We start from the raw sequence: 12,893 nt of genomic DNA, 5'->3' as shown, positions 1-12,893 counted from the left end.
TACATTAAAGTTATTTGTTAGCTCTATTGTCGATTGCAAGAAAAATGCATTTAAAGTAAGATTATCTTTGTTATCCCAACAGTTTCAGATAATCAAGGTGAATACGATATTTTATCAACTTTTCATAGTTCGAGGCCTTATCCGAACTTTGGTGCATTTTACATTAGAAATCCACATTTTTTTTTTTTAAATTACTCACACCAACTATAAACAATTTTGTTGTATGTTGTCTTGAAGCCCGTGATATAACTAATTTAAATATTCGTAAAGATTAAGTGACTAGTTTGCTTTTACTTCCAGGTAAATTGTTTCTTGCAGTACATTTTTAAAGATTTTACAAAGAAAGGTAAACATTTCTGATCAAGGGAATTTGTGTGATAATCCAATGGGATTCCGAATGGAGAATGTCCTCGGAAATGACTTTCTGTAAAAACGTGGTGGGAGGCAGAGAAAAGATACAGAGAAGAAAATTGATGAGATAATGACAAATAAAAACATGGATGCAGAGGAAAAAGCTCAAATTAAATGATGTTAAAACAGAATGTGTGTTTTTTGGCACAAAGGTGGCTTTGAAGAATTACCAGTTAATTCAAAGTATAAAAATTGGTGATGCTGATGTTGGGATTGTGCCTGTTGTGAAAAATTTGGGTGTACTGATAGATTGTAATTTGTCAATGAGGGACCAAATTGTGAACACAGTGAAAGTGTGTAACTATCACCTGAGAAACATAGCGTTTATTAGAAAATATTTAACAGAGGGCAGTACAAAAATTTTAGTGATGAGTCATGTAATATCAAGGCTTGATTATTCCAATTCTCTGTACTACAAATTGCCCAATACACTACTAAGAAAGCTTCAAAATGTGCAAAACCGGGCGGCTAGACTGATAAAAGGCATTAAACTAAGGGAGAGAATAACTCCTGCATTGATCGATCTACATTGGTTACCTGTTAAGGCTAGGATTGAATTTAAAATTTGCTTGTTGACTCACAAAGCACTTACAAGTGATAAGCCTAAATATCTTCGTGATTGCTTGGTCACCTACCCTGAAGCTACCAGCGCCGCTGTAAGAGTTAGACATACTGATGACCCACAGACTATTCGAAATTAGTGTGAATCATGCAATAGGAGGAAGAACGTTCAGCTATGCTGCACCGAGACTCTTTAACCCTTTTACCCCCAAAGGACGTACTGGTACGTTTCACAAAACTCACCCACTTACCCCAAACACTTTAATAAAATAATAAATGCGATACCATTTAACGACCTTCCACTCGATGTCAAGAATAGCAATAATGTGGCAGCTTTCAAGAAAAACCTGAAGACTTATCTTTTTAGAAAGTGTTATAATAGTGACCTGAAAACTGTTAAGCCTGAATACAAATGCTAACGAAATAACTGATAACGATACAGAGCAAAATACTAACTGGAAAGATATTATTTTTTCACACACCAAGGCCCGCCTGAACAGACCTTTAGTGTCTGATGGAGGGCGAGAAATAAACCCGTAAAAAGTAAAGAATGGTGATTGACTTAAATGATTATTGATAATGATTATGGGATTATGACTGTGATAATTGCACTGACGAGGACAGATGCCATTCACAGAAATAACTAGAAGGAACGTAAAAGGAAATTTAAACTGATAATGACAGTGATGCAAGTGATGAAGTCCCGTTCACAGAAATTTATAAAAGGCAAACTTAACTGTTGGATAAAATCCCCTCGACAACATTTGATGAAAAAAAAATCACAAAAAGGCATTAAACAGCAAATCGTCAACAGGATAAGTATATTTAAATTATTCCGACGATGATCCCGATTGGAAACCAGATAAAATTGCAGCTCAAGAAATACTAATGAACAGCTTGCGCCAATAAAATAACAGTCCGACTAAAGTTTTGCGCAGGACTTTACAGACCAGGATTAATTCAACAGACGACCCTGCCCGAGAGCTTTTGGGCAGACGAACCTGAGATCTTACGAGAACCATCAAAACAAAACAAATAAACCGAAAATGAATTGTCACTTGTCCCAAACTGATCTTCCAGTGGTGGCAAAACTTCAAGATTTTTACAAAGAGGGTGGGGGGGGGACTGGATTATGGTAGTAAGGTATCGTGCAAAAAAAGTACCTGCGACACCCATTTCAGTTCAACCTTACTACTGCAAGTAAGAGTACTATATTAAAGTAATTTTGAAACATCAAGGCAATCACTATTTACAACCAAAGCCAAACAATGCGAAATTGTGAAATTTATTTTAAACTAAATTAAGGATAACTCAGCATATAACCAAAAATACTACAATTATATCATTCCTCGAGGTCTGAACTCTTATGCATACGTTGTAGTTATTGAAATACTTACACATTTATTCAACTGGTTTGATAATTTTACTATTATCACTCCTTTGAAGTACAATGGCATTTGTTGCGTAATATAGAGTATCAAATTCAAGGAATACAGCGGTCTGCACTCTAACAAATTTTCTACTAATGTTACTTAATACTAATGATCCCCAAGCAGTGCTGAAGACTTCCTTTCAAATTAACTTTTTTATTTTCTTACCGCTCCGATAAATCTAGAAGACTAAACTCTGGGACTCGCCTTCAGTTTTATTACCAACTACCATTCAGTCCTTACTAAACCACACTTAATTAACACTAGCTCAACACTGTCTTCCATGTTCTGCTCTTTGTCGTTACTTAAATTCCTTTTCATGCCACCCTCAAAACAGCTAATATAATAAATCATTTTAAAACTTTTTAAGGGATCTGAAGACATCCTACAGTCCCAAGAAAAATTATGAACAGCCAAGCCTTCAGTTTTCTTAAATGATTGGATCACTATACCAACTTTGGCGTCCATTATAACATTCCACGTATTGCATTTTTTCAACACTAAACCATATAGCATTTAAAATGAAAATAAAATTTCAAATGGTACTTAATTGAAATAGGTTTCTAAGCAAACCAACTCCCAAATTTAGTTTTTCAAGAACTAGTATATGGAATCTTTAAAATACCAGTGAAAATTAAAAATCTGTTTCAGATTTACTGTAACTACTTAACACTATAAGATTAAACCAATATACCCTGGCAAGATAAGCTTAGTTCTTTATGGACATTAATTATTCTCCAATGCCATTCAGGTAATAAACCAGAATCACGTGCCTTTAAAGTTCATCGAATTCTTATTCTTAGAGGCAAATACACATTACCTAACTAAGATTAGTTACAATTTAATGCTCAAGATTAAATGTCTGAAAAAAAAATTCATGATCAATATCAAATTACCAGTTTAATCCGTATCATAATTCCTAAGCATAGAAAACCTTAAAAGTTTAGTTAGCTTAGTTACTTACAAAGCCTGGCCCGTAAAATTCGACAAAATTTATTGCACTTACGGAGTTTATCTATGCTTGTGGACTGTAGTACCACGCTCATGATTGTAAGACAACTTCAAGCCCACATGCAATGACGGGAAACCCCTTCAGTTAAACTATGAAGTAGCGGTTAAAAGAAATATGACAGCAAAATGGTGAAGTGAAGCGAGAACAGGTAAAGTCGGGGGAACGTTGCCAAGACCCATGATGTATCTATGGACTGCATGAGGAGCACAAACGGCACTATCCCCCATCCACCCGTCGGGTGACACGTTGCCACTTAATATTTTCTAATTACAACGCAAGAGACTAATCGTATATCGCACAGGAACCAAATCAACCGCTCTGCCTGACAACCACACACTACTGGACAGTATATCTGTACCGAGAGGAACACCAGTTTTTTTTTCTTTAAATAAAGTTCTTTCGCTCTCGTATGCTTTACAAACAAAGAGAGAGGGGTATAAACCGGTCTAACCAATCCACACATCGACATTGAAAAGCATACTTGTCTGTTGCTGGAGCTTTTTCAAGAACTGTTCCTTGGGGTGATAACGTGTTTATCAGACAATACAAGTGAACCGTCGATAAATACTTAAGAAAAAAAAAAAAAAAAAAAAACACGCACAGTAAGGACGTTTTCGAGTTGTGTACTAAGCTGCTGCCTATACTAGAAGGATGGTTTAACTGAACGATTGCTGAAAGCCACCTAATGGCCAAGACTACTGGCCTTCAAACTGCTTGTTATCGTAAACTGAAATATCTATTTAGCTATTTATTCAATTATTTTAGAAAGTGATTATGCTATTGTAGGTGAAATACTTTAAATAGCAAATTCTTTTTTTTTTTTTCAATTTATGTTGGTTCCTTACCCAAATTTACTTTACATTTTTCACTATGGGTCCCGCAATATTGGAATTTGTTTTATTTTAAAAGGAACGAAACAGTAATTCGATCACTGGTCCGAGTCTAATGCCAATAGAGAATCATTTATTAGTTACCCCTTGACTAAAACTACCTAAATCCTAACATCCATCAACAGTAGTTAGATTACCAGAACCTTTTATAATTGCTCTCATAAATAGAAATATACAAAGTTAACCCCGCCAACACTTAAAACCTGTAACCGCTTATTGTATAACAGCCAATCCCATTAGGGTGTACAAAAAGTGAAATGAATAGAAACTATGAAGAGAAATATTTATATACCTACTTCCATAACCTAATTTTCATACGTTAGTCTTTAGATTTCAAGTTGCTGAAAATATACAGCAACTACCCTTCCATTACAGGTTTTGTTTCACAGAACTTGAGGAATTTGAGTTAAGGACCTTGTGCCGTGGACACTGGCGTGGGAGACCATTCACCGCCCATACGTAACTGAGAGCAAAGTCAAAGTTGCACTATTACGTAAAGCTTAGTCCCTTAGGGGTTGACAGCATGGTGGATTTAAGCAGGAACAGAGGTATCAGAATGTTAAAAATAAATCAGATATGACCAGATATACTGTGTAACAACCTTAAGTGATTCATACAATTCCCACTTTTAAGCGAACAGATTAAAAAAAATACTCAAGGGTAAACTTGAGGAAAAATTTTAGAATACTAAAAACGCTAAAACTGTTTGGTAGGGATTTCCCTTTTGACACTACCATGTTTTTCTTCCTCAAGCAGCCTTCCTTATCGGTTTCTCCACTTACATAGCTTGCAAAATTTGCACGTTAAAGCTAACTTTAGTTTCCTTTAAACAGTTTTAAATGTAGAGGTAAAACGATCACTTCGGATCACTTTAACCGAAACGCTTGTTCTTACTGGTACATTTCTTTGAAGATGTAAAGAAGCACTATATAGCAGTGGCCTAAATGAGATTTTTCCGTACCATAAACACGGAGAAGTTCTACCCTTCAATAACACTTACTTGTGTGCACATTCACCGTTACCTGCCAACCTCTAAAATTTTTGAATTCTCTTTCATTATAGCCAAAGTTTCCATAAAACACTTACAGCCCTAGCCCCCACGCTTTGGGTCGACTGTAGTAATACGCTTCAAGCTAAAAATAATTTTAGTATTTAAATTTAACTCATTTTATAGTCTTTGATTAAAACCTCACCCTCTAAGGATTTGCCTCCCATGCAATAAGACTTTTGGGTGGGTTTACTTTTACTACAAAAACTGCCGTTTTTTTTCACGAACATTATCCCCCATTTATACCATCTAAATACGTTAAACATGTAAAACCCTAAGTAACCGCTGTGGCAGAAGTTATTAAAAAATATTTACTAAGTATAATTGTTGTGTTGAGTTATAGGTTACCATTTGAAATGCACTTTCGAGGACTAATGTGCGTGCGAGCCGTTAATGCAAACAGGAAAAGGCTTGTGCTAGTTTACTTGTTTTGGGTTTAATTCAACCCTCCACTGAAGTCGAGTGAACTACTACTCGCGCGGGTCCATAATCAATAATCTAACGAAACATTTTCATTATATCTTGTACAATTCCTTGATTGTAGCATCTTCCAAATCATATGATCTTGTGAAAAGTAATGTCTTTAGTTTCTTCTTAAATCCAATTGCTCCCCTTTGGTCCTTCCTTTCAGTTGGCAGTTTATTATAATGTCTAGGCGCACAGTAGCTAAAAGCCCTTTCACGAAATTTACTATTTGTTCTTGGTTCAGATAGTCTATGTTTGTCACTCATGTCTTTTATGGTAACAATTATTTCTAGTTCTAGTTTGTTCAGGCATTCTTTTAGATATTTTGGTTCAGTATCTTAAACGTTAGTAAGAGTAGATTGTATTCAGTTTTCGCCTTTACCGACAGCCAGTGTAATTTAATTAGTGCAGTGGTAATTCCATCTTATTGTGTAGTCCTTTTATTAATCTAGCGGCTCTGTTTTGTACTCTCTGAATTTTCTTCAGCTGATAATTTGGTAAGCCATAGAATAGCGAGTTGCATTAATCAATTCTTGAAAATATGTATGAAAACACAGGATGGTCTATTAACAGTGCAGGGAAGAGCGAGTGATAAAATATGAAAACCGTTACAGTGTGCGAGCGTGAATGAAACACGTGCAGTACTTAAAAATTAACGTTATTGCGAAAACGCTGATTGTTAACTAGCTACAAACGAAGATTTTCAAAATAGGGATATTCTTCAAAGTATCACAAGTTTCCAAGGTAATAAATATTTCATATAACTATACACATCCTCAGATTTTTTAGGTTAGGACTTTTATCCCTACCTAAAGGACCATTGTATTTTGCGTTGAATCTATTACATCCCATAATAATAAAACCCTGAAAACACTTTAGTTTGTTTCGTATTAATAGTTTCGTATTATAAAATAGACAGTCTATAGAAAACTAAAACTTCGAAATATAGAATATCCAATACGGTATAATATGCTGCATTTAAACATTCTTAAAAACTACGCAAGATTTCTCAACGTTTCAGAATCTTCCGTGATTCACTATAGCCAATGACTTTAGACCTTGTTTTTAGCCTAATGCCCCCCCCCCCCCCCCACACACACAATTTACGAGTGCTTTTGTTAGAAAAATTAAGAATACCACGTTCGAATGGGGAAACTTTAGTATCCTGCTCATTTCTACTGGCAGGCTGGTCGTATATATTGTAATTAAAAATTCTACAAAGCTGTAGTTCGTCCTATGCTTTTGGGCGACAAAAAAATATTGCCAAGAACAAAATCCTATAATAAATTTTACCTTAAGAAGAACGCCTACTAAGGCCTTCAATAATTGTTTTTCGTTAAGTTATAACAAGAAACAAACCAGATAAATCATGAATTTGGGAAACCAGTATCTAACGGGACCTCCCTCCCCTTCAACACCTTTGGAATAATAATATACCTTACATAGATACATTGGCTTTTAGAGATCATGCCTATTACAGTACTCTAATTCTTGTGAAGTGTATTTTTTACCCTGTCCTTCACTCGAAGGCACCCAGCAAGACACTGACCATTATCATTACTTCAATGAATAAGAATATTTCAGTCATATCCACACTACTGCTTTAATAGAATTCAACTTTATTTATCTTCGCGCTTTATTTATGAACAATATGACTACAGTAAAGCTACCTGTGAATCATTTTTATCTCTATACTTTGAAGACAAGACTTAAAACTTCAGTTACCTGCATTTGAGTAATCGAATTCCCTTAAATCGGCAGATTTCCTTTTAAAATAGTTTATATCGATTACTTACCTCTCGTAACTATATTTTATTCCTTACAAGTTCAGTTGCCTTACTAACCTCTGAAAATCTTGCTCCTTATATCCTTACCCTTTTGATAGTTCTCCCTACCAGACATGCCTTTCATTAACAGATAAGTGCCTTACATTGCGATTACTTTTAAACAATACCTTCTACCCTAACAGATTATAATATTCATCCTTATTACTAAAGCAATATTTAATATTTTACTAACGTACAAAATATTCAATCATCTTGTAGAAGCTTGGTTTTAATTCTCACGTCACTAATTTTTTTTTTTTTTCGAAAGGCGAATTTATGCTGTATGCAGTGTTTGACTTTCGATAAATGAAAATGATCCGTCTTCTTTTGACTTTGTTTCCCGAGTGGATCACACTATCCCCTTACCCTACGGTTATCACTCAACTATAGGAAACTTAGACTAAATTACTATAGTAAACCAAACCTAAATTATTGTGCAAGTGTTTGTTTTCAGCGACTTGAAAAAAAAATTAAAACTTAACCAGGCAGGCATTTCGAAAGTATTTTGAACTTCCTTATCCTAATAAAAATAACAAAATAACGCTAGTACTTTTGACCCTATGCAAACTACCAAACTACTACAATTTAATGAACGGCTATGACTATACTTTCCAAGAGGCATCAAGATCACATCTAACAAACCTATGACTAATTACTCCATCTGAAGTTAGGGCAATTTACCTAGGAATTTGGATATAATTTTGGTATTAATTTGCGCAATCATACCATATTCAGTACAATGTATCCATATTAGATTATTATCGACTTTGAGTTTGAAAATCAAGTGACAAATGTCTTTTTTCTTACTGGTTTCTAGCGATATCCATATAACTAACTCGCGTGTTAAAAAATATGCATTACTCTAAATTAATGAGACATTATAAAAATTAAGTAAGGTAATAGTTCCTTCATCCATATACAGGATAGAAACTGGAAAAAAAAAACTGCTTAAAGGGAAACTTCATGATATCCCTATTCACTTTACTATTCAACAGTGAGACATTACGCCATCGTCCTTTAACTACCTGGCAATTAGCTTTCATTACATTAAAATTACACAAAACATTAAAAATGAATATCAGTTCCCCATTTTCACAAAACTAAATTACATTAAAGACTCATAATGGATTTCTTTGAATTTTCAAATCCTACTAAATCATTTATAAAGGTCACTCTACCACTATTACACGTTATTGCTTTATCTTATGACAAGACTATATCACCTCTACAAAACCGAGTTGTTACAACCTTTCAAAATTGTTATCTACCTTACATGCTTAATCACATTTAATGTTAAAACCAGCATCTATTTACATGTAATATTGAATTCCACCCAAACAGCTTTTGCATTCGTAGATAATTTATTAATCTTATTTTCGATTTTCCGTACAAAATCCCGCCATCATGAGTGAAGTTCCTACCGAAGATTTACCTTCAATAGTACCTTATATCATTTCAAGATTAGCTTTTCAAATAGACAACTATCTTCTCAAACAAACACTTTAAATTCCCAATTCCTTCCTTCCGTATCACATGTTCAAACCCCGCCTAAGTTCCATATCACTCAAGGTCACTATTTGGCTTATCAAGATTCTAATTTACCACCAAAATTACTGTTTCCCAGTTTCTACATTCACTTGGCTCCGTGCTTCGAATAAAATGTACTCTTCGCCTTAACTCTCATAATTACCAACCACCCAATACCAGCATTTCAAATTTGAACCAAATTAGTGAAATACTAACGAGTTTTACAGTAAAATTCCACAAAGTGGATTAACCAGAAGGAAAAGCACATCTATCTAAACTTACACTATACAATCTTGTACCATAGCCTTTTGTCAGCTAAATGTTAAATTTACCATAAACAGTTTATACTGTATTTGTCCTGCCTAAGGAATTACCACATAAGCATTGAGTGCTAGATTTCTTTATGAAAACCCCTTTGTATTATGAACCTACCGGATCTTCGTTTGCAAGGTCGCACCATTAAAATAGAAACGCAAGCTATGTATTCAGTGCAATACATACTATCCAAAGGAGATCACCTATTGTCTATTTACGAACATGTTTAAAGTCACAACTACGCGTCAACGAATCCCTTTGAAAGTTGTTCCAAACCCTAAAGTTAAGCTGAGAACTAAGTTAGACATTTCATGTTAAAATGTGATGAATTTGAGATAATTTTGATAAAATTGTATTACATTAATGAACTATACATTACGTAATAGCTCTTTAACGACCACGAAAATAAAGCTAGGTTTGCTCTTGCACATTTTTCCCAAAATTATCAGTAAAATTATAGAAAACTTATTTACATTTCTAGTAGAAAAACAACTTAGCCTAAAGTAAATAGTATGCTTTAAACGAATTCGAACTATTTTCACGGTAAATAAACCATTCTCCCCAATCCAAGTGGGAACCTGTGACTTCGGGTGGGAGAAAACAGGAAAAAGGGTTATTCTAACACTTTCGAGATTCGTAATAGGTCACATAACCTAACAATCACCCCACGTAACCTAAATAGTAATTCCCAGGTCGATAACCTAACGAATTCCCTTCCCAGATCACAAACCTGGCCAGGGGGGTCCCTTCTTCCACGGACCCTCCCCCTTTCCCAAGTCACAAACCTGCATGGGTCACAGACCTAACCAAGGGGCATGCCCCCGGACCCCTCTCCCCAAGTCACAAACCTACCCAGGTCACAGACCTAGCCGATGGGCAAGGCTCCCTTCCCTACCCAGGTCACAATGTATGCACAAACGTAGGAATAGGTGCGGATACATTTGGTTTGTAAAATTTAAAGTTTCATAAAATTTTTAGGGTATTAGGCCAATATTGTGTAATTTTTCGTGGATTTAGTATGCGTCCCAAAGAATAATGCACATAGAAGAAAAGGACAGTTTTACCATTAACGATTCTACAGTCTGATTTTCCCCAAACAAATCTCCCGGTTCCCACTGGGTGACACCCATTACTGTAAGATATATTAGGATATATCTTATTTACTCTTTACTTGTGACGGAAATAATGCTAATTTGAGTTTTACTATATAAACCCGTATACCTTTATCAGTAAAGCTTTGAACATGATTTTCTATAATACCGAATTATATTCTTGCACCTACAAATAACTATTCTATATAGCCAACAATATAGTTTGATACAGTCTAGACAGTCATTATTTACATACAAATTTATTTACTCACAAGCAACAAGTAATCTAGTCTTCACCTGCAATATAGAAGACAACAGTAGCGTAAACCGAGCGTTAATAGAAATTAATACGGATATAACCATGGAGGTATAGGCTACCCAATTATCCACCAAGAGCATCAAGAGTAAAGACCATTACTAAGTCAAATACATCGAATACTATTCCCATAACCTAATAAAGAATCTTTAACAAATGCCATTACAAATAACTTCAATTTCCAGTTACCCCTCCTAAGTCAGTTTCCCACCTGCTCAGATGTGCATTAAACATGGATGGTAAAGTTTAATTCTCCACCAAACAAACATCTTTGGGCACTGCTGGCGTTAGCGTAGTTAAGACATTTTGGTAATTAACTCCCTCCCCCACAGGTCTATAGTTTGTTAACGCTAAAATAGGCCACCGGTTCCTCGTCAATCTTCTATTAGTCACCCTAAGGTCAGGCTAACAAATTTCATAACATTATCGAACACTTCATGCCTTAACAAATTAACTTCAATAACAGTATAACTTAATTACCACAATTTAATCTTCAGAAGAGCGATTAACTTAACTACGTATGTGACCACCAACCCACAGCCATTGTGAGATAAGGCCTAAAATTAATCCGAAAATACTCAAAACGTTAAGGAATTCATCTATATATACTTACGAAACTAATAGAAAACAAAAACCATTAAAGTCTACCTCACACTGGAAACAAAATTACCGCATATGTCATTTGAAATTCATGGCAACCAAATACCATTAGTACTGTTCATAATGTGTCTTTCGTATAACACCACAGCCATCATAGGCTAAACACAGACCTACCTTCGTCAATTCTCAATTTTGGAAATCCTTATTTAAACTTTTTCTTGAAACACCTTTACTGCCTGTAACCAAACCATCAAAACAAGACGCCATTTTGAAAACAGCTGTAATGACACGGCTTCTCTATAGCAGAATTCAGCCAATCATGAGCCTTTTCGTCAATCTTTTTCGCAACGTCACAAGAAAACGGCTTGTGATTGGTTAGCTGACTAACAAGGAATCTTCAGTGAATACAGTTTCACTTGGATGGGAACTCATTCAACTCAGTTCCCAAAAACAACACTGACATCTGTTGGTAAAGGTGAAATAACAATAATGCATGGACCGTCGGGAACAATGAAATCGTAACACGAAGTAACCAATAAGAAAATGACGAACTAATTTGGCATTTTGACAAGTAGGAGTTAGTGAAAATGTACACTACAACTACATTATATTGTTCATTCTTAGAACATTTTATTTAGCAACTTTTAACATAGAATTTCATATATCTTAATACTTGGGAATAAAATTTGCTACCTCGAATCTAAAAATTCCCACCCATAAGATTTAACGAATAAATTATCAGATGATGTTACAAATGGAAATACAGATATTGTATTATTTCAATTTTGATTAAGAATTACCGATGAAAATTGCAGTCATGTTTGTATCCTCATTAAAATTTCTTTCATGCAATAAATCATGTATCACTAAATGAGTTCTCTCTCTCTCTCTCTCTCTCTCTCTCTCTCTCTCTCTCTCTCTCTCTCTCTCTCTCTCTCTGTATATATATATATATATATATATATATATATATCTATATATATATATATATATCTATATATATATATATATATATATATATATATATATATATATATATATACACACACACATATATATATATATATACACAGTAGAACATATATATACCTATAGATACTTGATGTACATTATCTTTTTAGCCTACTACCTTAGCTATAACTATAGTTGGGAAAGCAGGAATCATAAGTACAAGGGCTCGAAGGATAAAATAGCCCAGTGAGGAGAGGGGATACGGAAATAATGTATAATAAATACGTATATCCATTTATCTTTAAGATTAAATAATATAAATGTGTATATATACACACACACACACACACACACACACACACACACACACATATATATATATATATATATATATATATATATATATATATATATATATATATATATATATATCAGGAAATGGTTGAATGG

General features: G+C 34.4%; 1 long non-coding RNA gene across 2 annotated transcripts in view; it reads right to left on the bottom strand.

Moving 5' to 3' along the window:
• The window catches only part of LOC137654237 (uncharacterized), a 28,025-nt gene extending 16,182 nt beyond the window's left edge, over positions 1 to 11,843 (bottom strand). Inside the window, exon 1 of one of the 2 annotated variants that reach the window (XR_011046566.1) lies at positions 11,667 to 11,843. This is a non-coding gene — a long non-coding RNA (uncharacterized lncRNA). The remainder of the gene's footprint in view (positions 1 to 11,666) is intronic. The other variant, XR_011046567.1, reaches the window with a different exon arrangement.
• Positions 11,844 to 12,893: the final 1,050 nt, after the last annotated feature.

The sequence above is a fragment of the Palaemon carinicauda genome, chromosome 15 (genome assembly GCF_036898095.1).
Source record: "Palaemon carinicauda isolate YSFRI2023 chromosome 15, ASM3689809v2, whole genome shotgun sequence".
Classification (NCBI taxonomy): domain Eukaryota; kingdom Metazoa; phylum Arthropoda; class Malacostraca; order Decapoda; family Palaemonidae; genus Palaemon; species Palaemon carinicauda.
This window is presented reverse-complemented; position numbering and strand designations above follow the sequence as displayed.